Source organism: Lacerta agilis, chromosome 6, assembly GCF_009819535.1.
Source record: "Lacerta agilis isolate rLacAgi1 chromosome 6, rLacAgi1.pri, whole genome shotgun sequence".
Lineage (NCBI taxonomy): Eukaryota > Metazoa > Chordata > Lepidosauria > Squamata > Lacertidae > Lacerta > Lacerta agilis.
The window spans coordinates 84,738,917-84,759,322 of NC_046317.1; the positions used below are offsets into that span (position 1 = coordinate 84,738,917).

The window sequence follows — 20,406 nt, forward strand, 5'->3', positions numbered from 1 at the left end:
GGTGAGGGTCTCTTAACCCTTCCTCCCATGCACTGCTTTCCCTCCTGCAACTCCCCTCCCAGCCACTTTCCGCTTTTGATATGACAAATGTGTATCCAGAACCCCAGTTCCAGTGTGGGTGAGGAAGATGTGGGTGTGATGCTGCAGAGAGGAAATGACTGGTAGGGGATGGGTTAAACACATCTTCCCCTGTGTTGCATCTCCACCATACACATGGACCATTAGATCTCCATCTAAAGTATTTCTCCGGGTCCCTCCTTTGAAGGGGGTTCAGAGGCTGATGGCAGATTCAAGGGCCTTTCCAGTTGCAGCTCCAGATTTGTGGGATGTTCTCCCCAGTGAGTTCTGCCAGGCACCTTCCCTGACATCTTTTCTGTGCCAGGTAAAAGCGTACCTTTCCTCCAGGCTTTTGTTTTTTTTTTTTTAATAATAAATTTTTATTGTTTTCCAAAAAATAACAAATTACAACAAATAATCATATCTAATAAACAATGCAATACTATAGCTCCGCCGAGCTCTGACTCCCCTCCTCCACGTCAACAGGTTTTCTAGTCCAGTTTTGTCGCGCAGTTCATATTACAACCTTATTAGTCTTTGTCAAAGGTTTATTCCAGTCCTACAAGTGTTTTTAAACTTCCTCTGTTCAATCTTAGATACTCCACAAATTTACTCCAGTCTCTTTGAAACCTCGAGTCATCCTGGTTTCTGACCCTGCCGGTCAGTTTTGCCAATTCAGCATATTCCACCATCTTCGCCTGCCACTCATCAATTGTAGGCAACTCCTGTAATTTCCACTTTTGGGCTAATAGTATTCTTGCAGCAGTTGTCGCATACATGAACAGTCTTTTGTCCTTCTTAGCTATTTCATCTCCCATCAATCCCAACAGAAAGGCTTCAGGTTTTTTGGGGAAAGTATATTTAAACATCTTCTTAAGCTCATTATAGACTGCTTCCCAAAAACCTTTGACCTTATTGCAAGTCCACCACATGTGATAAAAACTACCTTCTTCTTGTCTACACTTCCAACATAGCTTATCATGCATTCTATACATTTTTGACAATTTTACTGGAGTCAAATACCATCTATACATCATCTTATAGACATTCTCTTTCAATGTTTCACATGCAGTGAATTTCAAAGTCTCATTCCATAGTTTAGTCCATGCATCATAATCTATATTGTGCCCAAAGTCCATTGCCCATTTTATCATCACCTCTTTCGTCAACTCATCTTTAGTATACCATTCCAACAACAAATCATACATTTTTGTTAAAAATTTACCTCTACCTTCTAATAGCTCAGTCTGAAATCTAGATTTTTTATCTTCAAAACCAATCTTTCTATCTTCTAAGAGCAAATTATGCACTTGATGATATTGAATCCATCCTGTAAAGAGATCTTCCATCTGGTGGTATGGTTTTAACTTCCAACCTTTTTCTGTTCTCATAAGCAAATCCTCATATGTGGACCTTTTACCTTCCATGTTAACTTTTTTTAAGGTAAGAACTTCAATCGGTGAGATCCACCATGGGGTTTTGCTCTCTAAAAGTCTTTTGTTCCTTTCCCATACTTCGAAGATGGCCCTCCTTATCACATGATTTAAAAAACCTCTATGAGCCTTTATCTTATCATACCAAAGATAGGAGTGCCATCCGAATCTATTATCATATCCTTCTAGATCTAACAAATCAGTATTTTGCAATGTTATCCATTCTTTTAGCCAACACAAACAGGAAGCTTCATAATACAACTTCAAATCTGGTAGGGCGAAACCGCCCCTTTCCTTTTTGTCAATCAATAACTTCAATTTAATCCTTGGTTTCTGTCCCTGCCAGATGAATCTACTCAATGTTTTTTGCCATTCTTTAAACTGTCCTGTTCCCTTAATTATTGGTATTGTCTGAAATAGGAATAACATCCTCGGTAAAACATTCATCTTAATTGCTGCTATTCTTCCACTAAGGGAAAGCTTAAGTCTAGTCCATACTTCCAAATCTTTCTTAATCTCCTTCCAAACAGGTTGATAATTATCTTCAAAAAGATTGATATTTTTTGGAGTTAACCATATTCCCAGATACTTTATTTTCTTTGATACTGCTATACCCGTTTTTTGTTCTATCTCTGAAATTCACTCTTTTTCCATATTCTTTACCATCATCTTTGTCTTGGTTTTATTCAGTTTAAATCCTGCTAATTGTCCAAAATTCTGCTTTTGATTGACTATGATGGTGTCGTTTGCTATCAATGTGCCGCCAAACCTTTATGATGTTGTGACTTGAGGGAAGCAGGGTCGCTTTGTGTATTTTTATATGAATTGCATGTATTTTTGCATAAATAGGTTTATATAGTGTTATTCTTTTACTATAATTTATTGTTGTTGTTCAGTCGTTCAGTCGTGTCCGACTCTTCGTGACCCCATGGACCAGAGTACGCCAGGCACGCCTATCCTTCACTGCCTCTCGCAGTTTGGCCAAACTCATGTTAGTAGCTTCAAGAACACTGTCCAACCATCTCATCCTCTGTCGTCCCCTTCTCCTTGTGCCCTCCATCTTTCCCAACATCAGGGTCTTTTCTAGGGATTCTTCTCTTCTCATGAGGTGGCCAAAGTACTGGAGCCTCAACTTCAGGATCTGTCCTTCTAGTGAGTACTCAGGGCTGATTTCTTTGAGAATGGATAGGTTTGATCTTCTTGCAGTCCACGGGACTCTCAAGAGTCTCCTCCAGCACCATAATTCAAAAGCATCAATTCTACGGCGATCAGCCTTCTTTATGGTCCAGCTCTCACTTCCGTACATTACTACTGGGAAAACCATAACTTTAACTATACGGACTTTTGTCGGCAAGGTGATGTCTTTGCTTTTTAAGATGCTGTCTAGGTTTGTCATTGCTTTTCTCCCAAGAAGCAGGCGTCTTCTGATTTCGTGACTGCTGTCACCATCTGCAGTGATCATGGAACCCAAGAAAGTGAAATCTCTCACTGCCTCCATTTCTTCCCCTTCTATTTGCCAGGAGGTGATGGGACCAGTGGCCATGATCTTAGTTTTTTTGATGTTGAGCTTCAGACCATATTTTGCGCTCTCTTCTTTCACCCTCATTAAAAGGTTCTTCAATTCTTCCTCACTTTCTGCCATCAAGGTAGTATCATCAGCATATCTGAGGTTGTTGATATTTTTTCCGGCAATCTTAATTCCGGTTGGGGATTCATCCAGTCCAGCCTTTCGCATGATGTATTCTGCATATAAGTTAAATAAGCAGGGAGACAATATACAGCCTTGTCGTACTCCTTTCCCAATTTTGAACCAATCAGTTGTTCCATATCCAGTTCTAACTGTAGCTTCTTGTCCCACATAGAGATTTCTCAGGAGGCAAATGAGGTGATCCGGCACTCCCATTTCTTTAAGAACTTGCCATAGTTTGCTGTGGTCGACACAGTCAAATGCTTTTGCATAATCAATGAAGCAGAAGTAGATGTTTTTCTGGAACTCTCTGGCTTTCTCCATAATCCAGCGCATGTTTGCAATTTGGTCTCTGGTTCCTCTGCCCCTTCGAAATCCAGCTTGCACTTCTGGGAGTTCTCGGTCCACATACTGCTTAAGCCTGCCTTGTAGAATTTTAAGCATAACCTTGCTAGCGTGTGAAATGAGTGCAATTGTGCGGTAGTTGGAGCATTCTTTGGCACTGCCCTTGTTTGGGATTGGGATGTAGACTGATCTTCTCCAATCCTCTGGCCACTGCTGAGTTTTCCAAACTTGCTGGCATATTGAGTGCAGCACCTTAACAGCATCCTCTTTTAAAATTTTAAATAGTTCAGCTGGAATATCATCACTTCCACTGGCCTTGTTGTTAGCAAGGCTTTCTAAGGCCCATTTAACTTCACTCTCCAGGATGTCTGGCTCAAGGTCAGCAACCACATTTCCTGGGGTGTATGAGACCTCCATATCTTTCTGGTATAATTCCTCTGTGTATTCTTGCCACCTCTTCTTGATGTCTTCTGCATCTGTTAGGTCCTTATAAACTATAATTTATATCCTGCCCTTAATCAAAAAGGTATCAGGGCGGTTCACAGAATAAGGGTGGTTCGCAGAGTCATATATTTTTAGTTGCGCTTATGTTTTTAAAGGGGTTGTGAGTCACAGCTAGTGACTAGCAAGTTTTAAAAATAGTGAAGATGACAAAATAATGGTGTTGATGGTGGTCACGAACCCCCCCCCCCTTTGCAGCATAGAGCTATAGCTTCCAGACATGTACTGATTGTGCCAAACATGCTTTTCCTGCTTGAAAGTGGAGGGTCAGAGAGATCAGGAGGAGACTCTACCTCTTCTGGCACTGACTGCAGTAACTTTCAGAGTCCTGCCTCCTTCTTTGAAAGCCATGGATCTAAAGTGCCAATACAGTATCTAATGTGCAGGGAGACGCCAGTCGTAATGCCCCCCTCCCCTTTCTTTCCATCCTTGCAAGCTGCCTCAAAGCCTCCAAGTTCCCAAGGAGAGTCAGCTGCCCAAACTCTTGCTCTTCCACTCTCCCTGCTTTTTCTTTCTCCGCTCCCACCCTCCCCACATCAGTGTTTCTGTCTGTTTCATTCAAACACCTCAGGCAGCCTTTTTCTGCTCAGAGGCTGCATAAAGGCTTTAAGGATTCCGGGCTGCTTTGACACATCCCCGCAAAGCCTCAGAGCGGAAATCCTTGAACGCCGCCTCTGAGCAGAAGGAAGGTGGCCACTGGTGAATTCAGAGAACTTGAGGGAAACATTGACAGCCAGTCAGCAGCCAGCAGTGGGGGACCTGATGGGCCGTCAAAAAGATTTGGAAAGAGAAAACAGGAGGGGTGCCAGGTGGAGCTGGCATGGAGCTCTCTGGCTTGCCTGAAGCAGACTTGTCAGCTACAATTGACCCTTAGGCAGCAGAATCGGCTCGTGTTGGGTAAGTCAGTTGGGTAGGTGGAGGAATGCTAAAGAGGCTGCGAGTGTTAGCAACCGAACAGAGCCTGAGAAAATTGCTTCCATTGGCTTCATCCCCAGACAGGGCAATTTAACAAAGAAGGTTGTAGCTCCATGGAAGAGCATCTATCTGCTTTGCAAATAGAAGGTCCCTGGTTCAGTCCTGGGCATCTCCAGGGTAGTGCTGGAAGGGACCCCTGCCTGAACTCCTGGAGAGCTACTGCCAGTCAGTGTAGACAGAGCTGAGCCAGATAGACCAATGAATTGACCTGACCAAGTACAAGGCAGCTTCCTATGGCAGTAGGTGGCTTACTGTCACTACTTGGAACAGCAGCCAAAGAACAGCTCGATGCGTTGCTCTTCGTTTAGCAAGGCTCAGGAACAGCATTTGCCTTCCCATTTCTCAGCAGAACATTATTCTGGGCAATGGCTTAGGACAGATTGATTAATTGCAGGTGAGAAGCCGCAGAATCTGTTACATTCTCTCCATTTCCCCCAAGAGGTGAGAGCTCCCAGTGGACTGCATGGCTGTTTCCTTTGCACAAGAGAGGAAACAGGCACCTATATGTACACAGGAACATTTCACCACCACATATGGTCTCCCCGACATAGTTCAATCATCACCTGGGACCCTTCTCTGATTGCCTGGGCCTCAGGGGGCAAAGCTGGTGTCAACTTGGGGCAGGACATTTTCTGTTGTGGCATCCACCTTCTGGAATACCTTGCTGCGCGATATCCATCAGGCCCAGATGGTTGAAGAAGACCTCGTTCTATGTTACCTTTGTGCTGATGTAATTTGTTGAACACGTTGGGCATTGTTAGCTTACATGGTAGAGCCTCAGAGAGCAATGTGATCAGTACACCGCCAGTACTAGCTAACTCTAGCTAGAAGCTTTCTCTCTTCCAACCTCCTTGCCTTTTTTTAAAAAAAAACTCTCTGCCCCTCATTACCTCCTATCTCTCTTTCACAAATGGAAACACGAACCCATTCTCCCTTCCTTCAGATGGAGAAATGCCACCTTCTTTAAGCCCTGATGGTATCCCATTCAAACTCACAGAGAGATCCCCAGCTGTCAAGAGGCCATCTTGCTGCAATTACCTCCCATTGATGAAACATCACTAGAACATCCTGTGCTATAAACGGTCTGCCTATCAATAGTGGGACGGGGGCTAGGGGCGCATGGCTGAACCAGCATTCACTTTCAAATACTGCCATGCTGTTTGCAAAACTGAATAAAGTCAGGCCCACATCATGGTTGAAGAAAACACTTTAACCCCTTGAAATATTCAAAACAAAATAAAAAATTCTTTCCAGTAGCACCTTAGAGACCAACTAAGTTTGTTCTTGGTATGAGCTTTCGTGTGCATGCACATTTCTTCAGATACACTGAAACAGAAGTCACCAGATCCTTAAATATAGTGAGGGAGTGGGGAGGGGTATTACTCAGAAGGGTGGTGGGAATGGGTGATCAGCTGATAGGTGTGGAAAACCTGTTAATGACTCTTAACGGCTGCAATTAGTCTTGCAGGGAAAGGCAAGGGGTGAGATGGCTAAAGATAGCTTTGTTATGTATAATGAGATAAGAATCCAATATCTTTGTTCAGACCAGGTCTCTCCATGGTTTTAAGTTTGGTGATTAGTTGCAATTCAGCCACTTCTCTTTCCAGCCTATTTCTGAAATTTCTTTGTATTAAGACAGCTACTTTGAGATCTTTTATAGAATGTCCTGGGAGATTGAAGTGTTCTCCCACTGGTTTCTCTGTCTTGTGATTCCTGATATCAGATTTATGTCCATTTATCCTTTAGCGTAGGGTTTGGCCTGTTTGTCCAATATAGAGAGCTGAAGGGCACTGTTGGCATTTGATTGCATACACAATGTTGGAAGATGAGCAATTAAATAGTCCTGAGATGGTATGTTTGATGTTGTTGGGGCCAGTAATGGTGTTGTCCGGGTTTATGTGGCAGCAAATATTACCTCTGTCTTCAATCAGTAAACTTCAGAAGAAGGAAGGAATCATCATATGAATTACTGATGGATTTAAAGCTATATTACCTGGCTCCCATTAATGAGGCTATAGATATGGTGATAGAGCTATGTGTCCATTCACTCATTATGACTGCACTTAATTGAATGGATCCCCAAAGAAGATAGTGATAATTTGACTATAGTTCTTTAAAAATATGTTAAAGGGAGCTGGTTTCGCAGCAGTCTGCTTTAAGCTCCATGCTCCCATGACAGCGTAAAATGCCAAAGCAGGACAAAAGGTTGTCATTTCCATTGAGCTAATGGAGGGATTGTTAGGCAAGTAGGTAGTTTGTAGTTCAGGATGTTCAGATGATATTTCATCAATGGGAGATTCAAAGGTGCATTGAAATAAACATGCGAGTGTAAAAAAAAAAGTTTGAAAGCAAACGTTGCTGCTGAAACATGTAAAGGGCAAAAGGGAAGAGAGTAGTTTGTTAAGGAATGTTTCAAGATTAAGGAGGAAATGTCAGGCACTGGCGAGCAATATATGGATTAGCAAGAAAAATGCACAGCCAGGAGAAAGAGGGACAGAGGAGTGTTATTAGACATTTTGGTGGAAGGGAATTTTTAGAGCTGTTGCAGAAGGCATACAGAAATATACTAGGAGTGCACATATGCCCTGAGATTTGCATCATATCTGTGTCTCTGCATTTTAAAAACATTCCAGTCTGCTTCTGAGTCACACTGTGCTTTCTCCACTTCAATCTGTGTTTGGGGTTCCAAGTTGTTCTGTATAAAATGAGGGAAACCTATTTACAGTGGTACCTCGGTTTATGAACTTAATCCGTTCCGCAAGTCCGTTCTTAAACCAAAACCGTTCTTGAACTGAGGCGCGCTTTCCCTAATGATGCCTCCCGCCACCGGTGCCCTTCCATCATCCGGATTCCATTCTTAGACCGAGGTAAAGTTCGCAAACCGGGACGCTACTTCCAGTTTTGCGGAATTAGTAAACCAAATAGTTCGTAAGCAGGGCTGTTCTTAAACCGAGGTACCACTGTATTTAAAATAAATCTTTTTGGCCAAAGCGGACAAAATCTACAGCCACAGGAGCTCTTCCAGAGGGAATTAAGGTTGCCAAATTGTAGACGAGGGGTCTAAGGGCCTTTTTGTATGTGACGTAAAAAAATGATTCACTTTCTTCCATAATCTCTTGTGGGTGGGGGGAGGGGGAACTGACGTTTGTCGCTTTCTGACTTAAAAATAATCAAGAGGTGGCCAAGTGGTTTTTATCCTTGTTGTTTAAGTTTACAGCTTCATTTCGGCCCCTTTTCTCCCTGGTAATTGGGTTGTATCCACAGTATGCTTTAAAAACAAAGAAACCCAGACCCTCCACTGCTGTGCTTTAACAAAAAAAACAAAACATGCTCCACATGCAACATTTCCAACAGCTTTCCTTCTTGCCAAGCCCACGGACCTCAATTTAAAAAGAGAGATATATACAATAGCATTGTAGTGGCTGGCTCCACCCTGACTTCCATCCATTGAAATTCAAACTATTAATTTAAATAGTTGTTTAAACATAGGGAGCCTTTTCTTTGGAGTGAAACTAAGCTACCGCCCCGTGTTAAAAGGCAGGGTTTCTGATCACACTGACCAGATTTCCGTGGAAACAAAATAGAAAATTCTTTCGACTATGGCAGACCAACACGGCTACCCACCTGTAACCAGATTTCCGTGGGAATCTGTATGCTGCTGGAAGGACCGTATATTACAACTGTATGTATCCTATAAGCCAGGGGTCCCCAAACTAAGACCCGGGGGCCGGATGCGGCCCAATCGCCTTCTAAATCCTGCCCGCGAACGGTCCGGGAATCAGCGTGTTTTTACATGAGTAGAATGTGTCCTTTTATTTAAAATTCATATCTGGGTTATTTGTGGGGCATAGGAATTCGTTCATTTTTTTTTTTCAAAATATAGTCTGGCCCCCCACAAGGTTTGTGGGACAGTGGACCGGCCCCCTGCTGAAAAAGTTTGCTGACAACTGCTATAAGCCGTGGAACTGCATTATACTGTCAGTAAAGGACCTGGCCCTACCCAAACTGTCTGGTGTTTTTCTGTTCCATTGGCACCTTCTGCTGGTGTGTCGAATGGGCACTCTGCACAAGCCCCAACACTGTAATTCTGGGGGGGGGGGGGTAAACTACCATTCCCAGGATTCTTTGGGGTAAGTCATGTGCTTCAAACATACTTCAAATGTACATGCTTGCATATACAGCCTTGGCATTATAGCACCATCATGTCCTCCTGTTTCAACACTTCCCAATCAAGCAAAGAAAAAGTTATCTTACAGAGAAGCTGTGCATAATAAACCACAGATGGTGTCATCCCACCTAGGGTTGTAAAGGCAGCACAGTTTGCTCGCGTGAGATTATTCTTCACGCCACTGATACTGACAAACAAAGGGATCTGTATGGGCTTTCTTTGGAGGGATTATGTGGCTTCCAGGAACGACACATGTTAAATTGGTGCACCTGAGCCATGAAACAACTTGAGGGAAGAGAAGCTTCTCTGCTGACTCCCTGAAACAGATGATATCCTTGGTCTTCTTTGTCATGCTATCCTGCAGCTTATGGAGAAAGGAGATATTTCAGATTACTTCATGACAGGAGGAATGCTGTGAACTGAGGATGTGGTACAGGGCTTGCAGCATAGAGAACAGATGAAGAAGGATGGACATCTCGTGGTCATCTATGCTTTGATGGGGCAGTAGAGCATCTGCTCCACATGCAGAAGGTCCCAGGCTCAACTCCCTCCATCTCCAACTAGAGCTGGCAGAGATGCTTGGTTGAAGCGCTTGGAGAGCATCTGCCAGTCAGTTCAGATCATGTACCAATTGTCTGACTTGGTACAGGGCTCCCAACACAACACAACACAACACGTGCCTTGCATGTTGAGATAGACCATCTTTCAAGTTCTCCTTATGTCAAACTATCACCATATTAACTGAATGACTACCCCTTATTAAATGATTGGGGAAACACCTGATGAGTTTCTTGTGCCACCACTATAATTGTTTCTGAGAGTCTGAGTGTCTTTGGTGGCACTGAAGAGGACCACAGTCATCACTCAAGGTCAAAGGTTGGAAAGCCCAATGGTAGAGAACATGCTTTACATGCACAAGGTCCCACATTCAATCCCTGGAATCACCAGGTAGGGCTGTGGATTTCCCCTTTCTGAAATCTTATAGACTGGCTGCCAGTGATTGTGGACAATACTGACCTAGATGAGCTTATGGTCATAGAATCATAGAATTGTAGAGTTGGAAGGGACCCTGAGGATCATCTAGTCCAACCCCCTGCAATGCAGGAAGATGCAGCTGTCCCATATGGGGACTGAACCTTCAGCCTTGGCATTATCAGCACCACACTCTAACCAACTGAGGTATCCATCTGATTCAATATTAAGTCATTTTCCTCGGGCCAATCAGTCAGTTTTGGTTTCTCTCAGGTTCTAATTTTTCCAGTCGTAAATGCAGTTCTTCACATTGGTTTGAAATTGTTTGTTTGTTTGTGTGTGTGTGTGTGTGTGTGTGTGTGTGGTACTCCTGAAAATTCACCAGTGCAATTCATAAGTGCAAATTTCTCCTGATATACACATTTTTGAAAAGCAGTTGTCCCTAATGTATTTTGTATGTCATTCTCACTAATATATGCATTTTTCTACACATTATTTGGCTGGAGAATTGTATTTGGAAATTTGGAGAAGTGTGAATTTCAAAGGACGGCTGCGTTTCGGTTTTAAACTTGTTTCGGAAAGTTTGAATTTTGTCTTTAAATGCGAACTGAATTGAATTTCTGCCCCATCCATAGTTCCTACCAACAGCTGAGAAATTGATAGCATTTCCCAGCATTTTTGGATACAACTGCACTGATCTCTCTTGCGGCTGGGTATATTTCTCTGCAGCCTTGTAAAGCTTCATCCGGTCTACTGCAAAGGCGATCCAGCCCTCTAGAGAGCTTGAACTAAATATTTTATAAAAGAGGACTTTGAGCACATAAAAAGTGGAGGGGGGGAGGACACAGAGAGAGGGGAGAGCAGAGAAAGCAACTGCATTTCCATGTGTATTGCTGGCATAGCAATAAATGTTGAGACTTCTCAAATGCCACCAGGACTTATTTGAGATAATAAGTATTTCAGCTCTGTGTCTCTTGTAGCAGGAATGGCACTCACTTTTCCCCAATCTTCTTTAAACACATAGTCTTTACTAGCACATTCATCTCCTCTTAAAAACCGAAGAGTCAGAGGCTTGTGAATCTCTTCATATGGAATTTCCCTAGTAAAATTCTTCCAAAAATTACTGAAGCAGGGTCGCGCATAGCTCTTTTTAAAAATGCATGAACCCCCAGCTCTGTGATTACCGCTGCTTGGCTCACAGAAACTGCAGCACTCTGAGATTGGGTTTCTCCACCAAGAGAAAGATAAAAGTGAGAGCTTTCCGGAAGAGGAGTTAGTGGGTTGCTTAGTTGTGAATGTGGTGGGGGTGGAGAACAGAACATTACTTCATACTATTTCCTTTTCCCACATACACTGGTGGAAGGAACCAATAATGCTACATCAAAGTTTTGTACAAAATCAGACGATATATTTCATTGCAGGGGTTTGGACACGCTCACTCATTTTAGCTTTTCTTATTAACGAAATCCTAAGCCTAGACAGCGTCTTAAAAAGCAAGGACATCACCTTGCCGACAAAGGTCCGTATAGTTAAAGCTATGGTTTTCCCAGTAGTAATGTACGGAAGTGAGAGCTGGACCATCAAGAAGGCTGATCGCCGAAGAAATGATGCTTTTGAATTATGGTGCTGGAGGAGACTCTTGAGAGTCCCATGGACTGCAAAAACATCAAACTTATCCATCCTTAAAGAAATCAGCCCTGAGTGCTCACTGGAAGGGCAGATCCTGAAGTTGAGGCTCCAGTACTTTGGCCACCTCATGAGAAGAGAAGACTCCCTAGAAAAGACCCTGATGTTGGGAAAGATGGAGGGCACAAGGAGAAGAGGACGACAGAGGATGAGATGGTTGGACAGTGTTCTCGAAGCTACTAACATGAGTTTGGCCAAACTGCGAGAGGCAGTGAAGGATAGGCGTGCCTGGCGTGCTCTGGTCCATGGGGTCACGAGGAGTCGCACACGACTGAACGACTGAACAACAACAACAATGTTCCAGCAAGACTAAAAAAAAAGGTAAAGGACCCCTGACAGTTAAGTCCAGTCGCAAACGACTTTGGGTTGCAGCACTCATCTGCTTTACTGACCGAGGGAGCCGGCGTTTGTCCACAGACAGTTTTTTCCGGGTCATGTGGCCAGCTTGACTAAGCCTTTTCTGGTGAACCAGAGAAGCACTTGGAAATGCCGTTTACTTTCCCGCCGGAGCGGTACCTATTTATCTACTTGCACTTTGACATGCTTTCGAACTGCTAGGTGGGCAGGAGCTGGGACCAAACAACGGGAGCTCACCCCATCACGGGGATTCGAACCACCGACCTTCCGATTGGCAAGCTCTAGGTTCAGTGGTTTAGACCACAGCACCACCCGCATCTGGTTGGGTATAATCTTCCTTGTGCTGTTCAGTGGAGAGAGCATTTCCAGGACATCTTACAAATCCTAACAATAATATGGGCTCGTTTAGGAGGAAGGGTGGGAATTAAATTTAAGAAAATAAAATAAATGATAATGAATAGTGATATTTAAAAATCTGAAAACCAGCCAGGATGATGTTCCGTAGGGAGTTAGATGATTTTGCATCATAGCAAGTCTTATCTCACACTTTCTCATCGCTTTCCATATTGCAAATAGTCCAGTCTTGGCGGAAAACAGGTTTATTGTACAAATCAACTTTAACTGTGCAACCAGAATTTGACAGTATGTGAGTGAATCCCACCTCCAAATAGTGACAGTCCGAATGTGGCAGAGCCATAATAAATAGCATCATAAAGACCGCAAAGCATCAAAACAGTTCCCAGTGCACATTAAAAGCCTGGAGAAATAAATAAGACCCCACTTGGAGCCAAAAGTGAGAGTACCAGGCAAGACTCCATGGTAAAGACATCCTATAGGTTGTGTGCCATAGCTAAACTAACTCTCCCTAGTCACCACCTGTCTCACTTTAGACAATGGAGGCACCTGGAGGATGCTCAAACTGTAAAGTGATGGAGATATTGTGGCCCTCCATATCTTGTTGGACTCCAACTTGTACCAGCCCCATATATCAGGGATGATAGGAGTTGTAGACCAACAACAGTTGAGGAGATCTGGTTCCCCAACCTTGGAGCAGGTAATCCTCTAAGTATGTAAGGTCTCAAACTTTGGACTTGGGGCTCTTGATTCACTGCAGTGCAGCTGACCATTCCAACTAGGCATTTTGCTCATGGAATTCACCATCCCTTGACCCTGGCCCTGCAGTTGATCTCTACTAGAGGTTCCCCCTGCAACAAGTGAATTCCTTCCATGCCCATTTTATGCTTTCTTTAAGCTGGGAAGAGAAGGATGAAACGCTGACTTGGGAGTATCAGACCAAGGCGGCAGTAACACTTCTGAATGCAAGTTGCTAGAAACCACAGAAGGCGAGAGTGCTCTTGTGCTTGGATCCTGCTTGCGAGTTTCCCAAAGGCATCTGGTTGGCCACTGTGAGAATCAGATATTGGACTAGATCAGGCATGGCCAAACTTGGCCCTCCAGCTGTTTTGGGACTACAACTCCCATCATCCCTAGGTAACAGGACCAGGACCAGTGGTCAGGGATGATGGGGATTGTAGTCCCAAAACAGCTGGAGGGCCAAGTTTGGCCATGCCTGGACTAGATGGACCATTGGCCTGATCCAGCAGGCCTCTTCTTATGTTCATCTATTTTGCTGGTGGTTATTTTTGGCTGTTGCCATTTTGCCATCAGTTTGCCTCTCCTTCCGGTTTTTTGACCATCTAAAGATTTACCCTCATCTTCAAGCAGGCGTGTTGCACCATCTGCTGCAGAATTTCTTCCGAAAGACCTCGATATCTGTGACTTCCCACAGTGTGCAGGTTGTCTCTTGTCAAATGGGAACAAATGGCTATAAGGAAAATGACACCTTTGTCGCAAGGCGGCGTTGGGTTTATTTTTATTTCGGGTTTTATTATTTCCATCCTTGGTTGTGGGAGGGGAGAGAGAGAGAGAAATCATGAAGAAGCAAGGGAGAAGGGGCAAAGATGCTCTGCTCTTACATGCTTGCCCCACGGGTTTCAGCAGTAGGAAGGAAGATCAGGAGCCATCTCACGTGTTCCAGGGGAGAAATGAACAATTCAGAGACCACAAGAGCTTCTGTTCCATCTCCCCACAAAAATAGGTCCTGATCCAAGAGGAGATATGAGTTGACTCTTTCCTCTCATTTTCACCAGTTGTTCTACATGGCTTACCGGTATTTGCTCACTATTTGCCCTGCCCCCTTCCAGGAGATTTGTGAAGCTGAACATTCACCGCATGTAATGAACTGCCCCTAAGAGCAGCATTCATTTCTACGGCATTATTGCTGCTAGCTCTTAACTCTGTGGGCCTGTGCAATAAAAACATAAATACAAAGGTTTTCTATGTTAATAAGCTTGGGTATCATTACTAAAATAGTCAAACGGTTGAAATTATTCTACTAGGAAATTGTCCCTATTTCTGCAGCAACATTTCCTGTCAAAGGAAACGGCTGATTAGCGCTAAACCGAATTTAGCCAGCCATAGATTTAAACTCTTGGCTGGGAGCTGGTGTTAGTACGAGAAGTGTATAAAATAATCTCACCTCGCTCCGTTTTGATTTTGTCATTATGTGCAACCATGACCTTTAATAGCACATTAGTGCCGTGTATAATGTCACTCATTAGCAAAAGGAGTTTCTTTGTGTAACCCAAGCTAATACTCTTAGAAACGTGTTCTGCACCTTCTGGTGAATTAATTGTCGTAATGCAAAGACATGAGGGGTTTGTGGAGGGAGGAGACAGAAGCAGCTTTAAACACACACACACACACACACACAATTTAGTCTTGCAGAATGGCATCCACCATACTTCTGATGGATCATGGTCAAGTCCATGACATGGTGGTGGGGATTGCATGGCCTTTGCCCCCTCTACACTAAGAATCTGGATCACATTTTGCACATGGGAACTCAGGAATGCACTATACTGAGTCATATCATTTAGCCCAGTATTGTCAACACTCAATAGCAGCGGGTCTCCAGCATTTTAGACATTGGACATTCCCAGTTGTATGTGGAGGAGCCAGGGATTGAATCCAGCACCTTCTTGCACCTGCAAAGCAGATGTTCTATCTCTGAGCAATGGCCTTTCCCACTAGGCAAGAAGCTTCCAGTCAGGCACAGGAGCCCAAACCCATCCCAATTTAAGCAAAGGCTTGAAACCTCATCTGCGTCCTAGGTCCTTTTCTGGATCGGACCTCCTTGAACCTGCAATTTAATGTTTGCTTTTATAGGTATTTGTAAATGAATAGTTTAGATTCATGGTAGCCAACACAGTGGAGTCCCTATGTTGCTGGACTCCAACTCCCATCAGCACCAGCAGGGCTGCCTTAAGCATATGCGGCGCTGGGGTGCAAAGATCTGCCCAGTGCCCCTCCCTGGTTGCCCAGTCCCAGGAGCGTAGGAGGGCGGAGCTGGCCGGCCACCTCAGCGTCTCACTGGCTCAGTTGCCCCCGAACTCGCAGCACAGCCGCATGAAGCAGAAGAGCCCACCGTGACACTCCAACTGATGGGTGGGCTCTTCCCTGGACTCAACTCTTGGGCCCTGGACTCTCGGCCTGGTCCCCCTGAAAGCCCAGCGCCCAGCTGCCCTGCACCCCTAGCGCCTATGGGTAAGACAGCTCTGAGCACCAGGCAGCATAGCCAATAGGCAGAAATTGTGAGAATTGCAGTCCATAATGTCTAAAGCAGAGGCGCCTCCTTGGTTGGGGGCCCGGCAACATTTTGCACACATGATGTCACACGCCCAATTTGCACCCGTGGCATCACGTGTGCAGCACACAGCACATGCATGTCATCAGGGGGAGGCACGTCGTTGGGAGGAGGCCTTGCCCAGTGCCACGTAGCGTCAATGGCTGCATCTCCTCCTCTCTGATGCTCAGGAGGAGCCTACCATTGTTGCCACACTGCACTCAGCTTAGCTGTTCGGCCCCCTCCACCCTTTAATATTGGGGGGCTGAGCCCCTGCTGTCAGGGACTGGGCAGAGTAGGAATGGTGGAGACCGCCTCCTCATCCTGACCCTTCAGGAGTTTGAGGGAGGTCACAGCTCAGAGTCAGATGAGGGGGAAAGTTGGGAAATCATGGGAGAGCCAGAGCAACAGCTGGCTGACACGTTGTCACTAGAAAGCATTCCAGACCCACCATCTCCCAGAACCTGGTGAGCCTTAAAATTAGCACAACAAAGAGCTTGAAGACAGAGGGCACTTAGCGGCACCCGTAGAGGAGTCCCTTGCATCTGTTTTACCATGTTAAGGCAGAGTGAAATGCACAGCCGGTTGGATTTTAATTGTACATTACAGCTTAGTATTGCCTTCCTTTTGAATTCCGTATGGCGCCACCATAATATTTTCATTGCTCAAGGCCTCCAAAGGTCTTCATCTGGCTATGCTGGTTGGCCACTGTGAGAACAGGAGAGCTGGAGTAGATGGGCCATTGGTCTGATCCAGCAAGCTTTTCTTACATTCTCATGTGGAAGGGTCAAAACTATGTATATATATTGGATGGCCCCTAGGTCTCTCACTCATAGCCGTCAACTTTCCCCTTTTTTTAAGGGAAATTCCCTCATTCCAAATAGGATTCCTCGCAAGAAAAGGGAAAAGTTGACAGCTATGCTCTCACTCAGTACATTTGTATCTCAGTAAGTTGCTGTTTGGTATATCGTTTTTCCCATTCACCAACAAGCTTCTGAAGATCCCGAATATGGTTCCTCCTAGAAGCAGCTCACCAGATGGGTTGGATAAGCTAGATTCCTGGCAGTTTGGTTACTGCTGCTTCCCAGGAGGGAGAGTGGGGGGAGAGGGCAGCGAGAGTGGCATGGTGCAAACGCACTGGCAGAACCAATCTGACCAACTTGAAAGGCTGCTTGCACCATGCTGACCTCCCTACTGCCTCACCTTCTCTGTCATGGGCTGGCCAAGTCTGGGCAATCCAGATAGATTGGGGGGAGGGTCTGATAATAAGGATCCAGGGTATGTTCCAAGTGTATGGGATCCTCTCAACCTGCTCCCTCAAATCACCTGTCTCCAAGGCAAGAGCCCCAAGCTCTGCCTCCCTCTCCAAGCCCTGCTACTCTCTCCACAGCCAATCTGTGACACTTCCACAGTGCCTCTCATGCCACCCTGGAGTTGTCGGATGCTGGGCACTGGCACCGGGTATAGAGGGCACTATGTCAGCCTCCTCAATATTTTGAATCAGGGGGCCCAGGCCCCCCACAATATTGAGGGGGCTGACATCCCCCGCCACTACCGGGGGCCCTCCCAGCCCCCACCCAGGAGCTGTGAGAGCCCATTGTCATGTTCTACTTCCTTCTACCCGCCCGATGCCACGTGGGGAGGAGACTGAGTGGCTGAGCCCAGTGCCACACTCTGCTTCCGCCTCCCCATGGCAGGACACGTCACGTGAAGTCACAGGATGTGCCCTACCAATGCGGTGGGCAGGTTGGTGCCCCTGATGCTGCCTATATCCCTGCCTCTCCAGAGAGGACAGAGGCACACACAAACCCATCACCTAGGTGCCAAATCCACCAAAGAAGGCATGAACTGATGGAGCAGAGTGCAGGCTGCTCTCTTTAGGAGCAGAACCACTTGCTGCGCTAAACAGAGCCTGCCCCCATTCCTTTATAAAGAATAGCATGGGGTATGCTGGTGTCAGATCAGCATCTTAGCTAGACACCTTCCATGCCTTTGTATAACTGTTCTTCAGATTAACTGCCTGCTGTGTCTTTAACCAGCATCACCCTAAACATTAAGGACCTTGGAAAGAACTCTACCTAGAGTCCTTGTTCCTCAACAGCTGGGAGCCAGGACACCCTCTCTCCCTCCCTCCCTCCCAGCAACAATCAGGCGCTGCCTGCCAGGAAGTTAAGCTAGCAGATTCAACCAACCTGTCAGGATGCTCTATGAGCATCTCCACTTTCGCAGACCACTTGATTTCCATGTGCATTTGAGTAACTTCAACATCCAGCCCTGGGTGCTGCACTTTGATTCAAATTGTTCTCTCTCTCTCTCGCTCTCTCGCTCTCTCTCTCTCTCCCCCCCCCCTCTCTCTCACACACACACACACAAATCCCTCCACCTTGTCTACAGCTGGTTGCTTTTTACATTATTCAATAAATAAAATCCCAGCTGAATAAGGGGAAAAAATGTTAAGTATTCGACTGGAAGGCTCACCGGGTTTTAGCATAATCTTAGCAGTTTAAATCTACTTTCTCTCCCCCCCCCCCCTTGAGCTAGCATTGCGGTAGGAAAAATAGTGTACCCTTCCAATTTCAAGTTAGAGAAAAGCACCTGCTCGGCTCAAAAATGATTTAAAGTTTTCTTTTGGTTAAATCACATTTTTTTTTCCAATAGCCCCATCCGCCTCTCTAAAGGGATTATTGTATAAAGCTGCACCAGGTCAAGTGAAATAATTAAACACAAGCTGGCTCCACTAATTAACTTATCCACAGACCATTGTTAGGTATTAGCATTTTAAAGACAGGATTAGTCTGTTAACCCTTGGTGGTCCAGAGGCAGAAATGTTCACATAGGCCAGACACGCTACACATTCGGAAACTGCAGCTTTACGGTATTAAAGTTTGCTCCCTTTTGACTACGCAGCATAGGGACAAAGTACACATTCTGATAAACCCACTTTAAAAAAAAAAGTGTGTGGAAATTGGCCAGTCTTTATTTTGAAGTAAAAGTAGCCACAGGGCTCCAGTCCAGAACCTGCTTCTACATCCCAGTTTTCTGCAGAAATTGCACCCCCCCCCCTCAGCTGCTATTTGCAGACCCTCCAAGTGTCTCTTTTTCCAAGGATAGTCCTGGAATTACAGAAGCCATCCCGGTTTCTTATTTGATCCTGGAATGCCCTGCTTTTCCTTAGGATGTCCTGATTTTCATCATAAAAATGTTGGAGGTTATGGAATCATGCTACCCCCAAGTCAAGGAGATAAATAACTATACAATTTTTAATAAAGTATTATTATTATTATTATTATTATTATTAAATAGGATGTCCCTATTTTCAAAGGGACCCAGGTGGCGCTGTGGGTTAAACCACAGAGTCTAGGGCTTGCTAATCAGAAGGTCGGCGGTTTGAATCCCTGCCACGGGGTGAGCTCCCGTTGCTCGGTCCCAGCTCCTGCCCACCTAGCAGTTCGAAAGCACATCAAAGTGCAAGTAGATAAATAGGGACCGCTCCAGCAGGAAGGTAAATGGCGTTTCCGTGCGCTGCTCTGGTTCGCCAGAAGTGGCTTTGTCATGCTGGCCACATGACCCAGAAGCTGTCTGCGGACAAACGCCGGCTCCCTCGGCCTATAGAGCGAGATGAGCGCCGCAACCCCAGAGTCGGACACGACTGGACCTGATAGTCAGGGGTCCCTTTACCTTTACCTTTTACCCTATTTTCATCAGAGGAATGCTGGAGGGTATGTATTTGGCCCCTAAGAAGCTGTTTTTAGCACTTCCAGGAGCAAATATCACTCAGGGGAGTTTTTTTAGCAGGTCTCTGATAACGCAGATATGGAGCACATTCTCAATCAGCCTTCACAGCTAAACTTTCCTTCAGAACAAAATCGCCCATGTTAAGTACCGTTGTAAGGAGTCTGTTCATTAGGAGGGGCAGTTTGTCAGCTGTCCCCCACTGCAAAACAGCTGGAGGGCACCAAGTTGGAAAAGGTGGTTGCAAGCTACCTTGAGCCTTCCCCTCCCCCGGGATTTGCGGGGGGGGGTGAGGGAAGAGTGTGGCAATGAAGCAGAACAGATAAAACAGAATGCAGCCTGGTACACTGTCAACTGTGTGTGTCAACTTGATTTGTTCCAACCAGAGACACATATGCCACCACAGCTGTGCATGGGGCCAGTCCTATCATTAAACCGAGCGAGACAGCTTCCTCGGGCAACTGATTTTGGATGTCATGAGGTGGCAGCCAGTTGTTAATTCCTAAACCGTGATGGTCTTTTTATGGCCAGCAAGAGGTGCTCGTGGGATTTTCCACCTCTGCTGCCAAAATAATTTGTTTGGCCTTTGCAACTGTGTCCCGTAACTTGGAGCGGGGTGGGGATTTGGTGTTCTGCCTCGGGCAGAAAATTGTCTTCACCCCATGGTGAAGAGTAGGAATCTGCAAATTCCAACCCCTTGAAAGGTGATGGTCTGGGCTGTTCTCCAAATGGCCAACCAAGAGGCAATAGGGATGTGGAGAGAAGTGATAGCTTCAGCAGTGGGAGCTGTCAGCTGTACCAGGTAGGA

The 20,406-nt window shown here is 45.3% G+C and overlaps 1 protein-coding gene across 7 annotated transcripts in view; it reads left to right on the forward strand.

Moving 5' to 3' along the window:
- Positions 1-20,406, forward strand: part of CDH4 (cadherin 4) — a 763,202-nt gene that overhangs the window by 627,581 nt on the left and 115,215 nt on the right. The gene's annotated exons all lie outside the window — the stretch shown is intronic.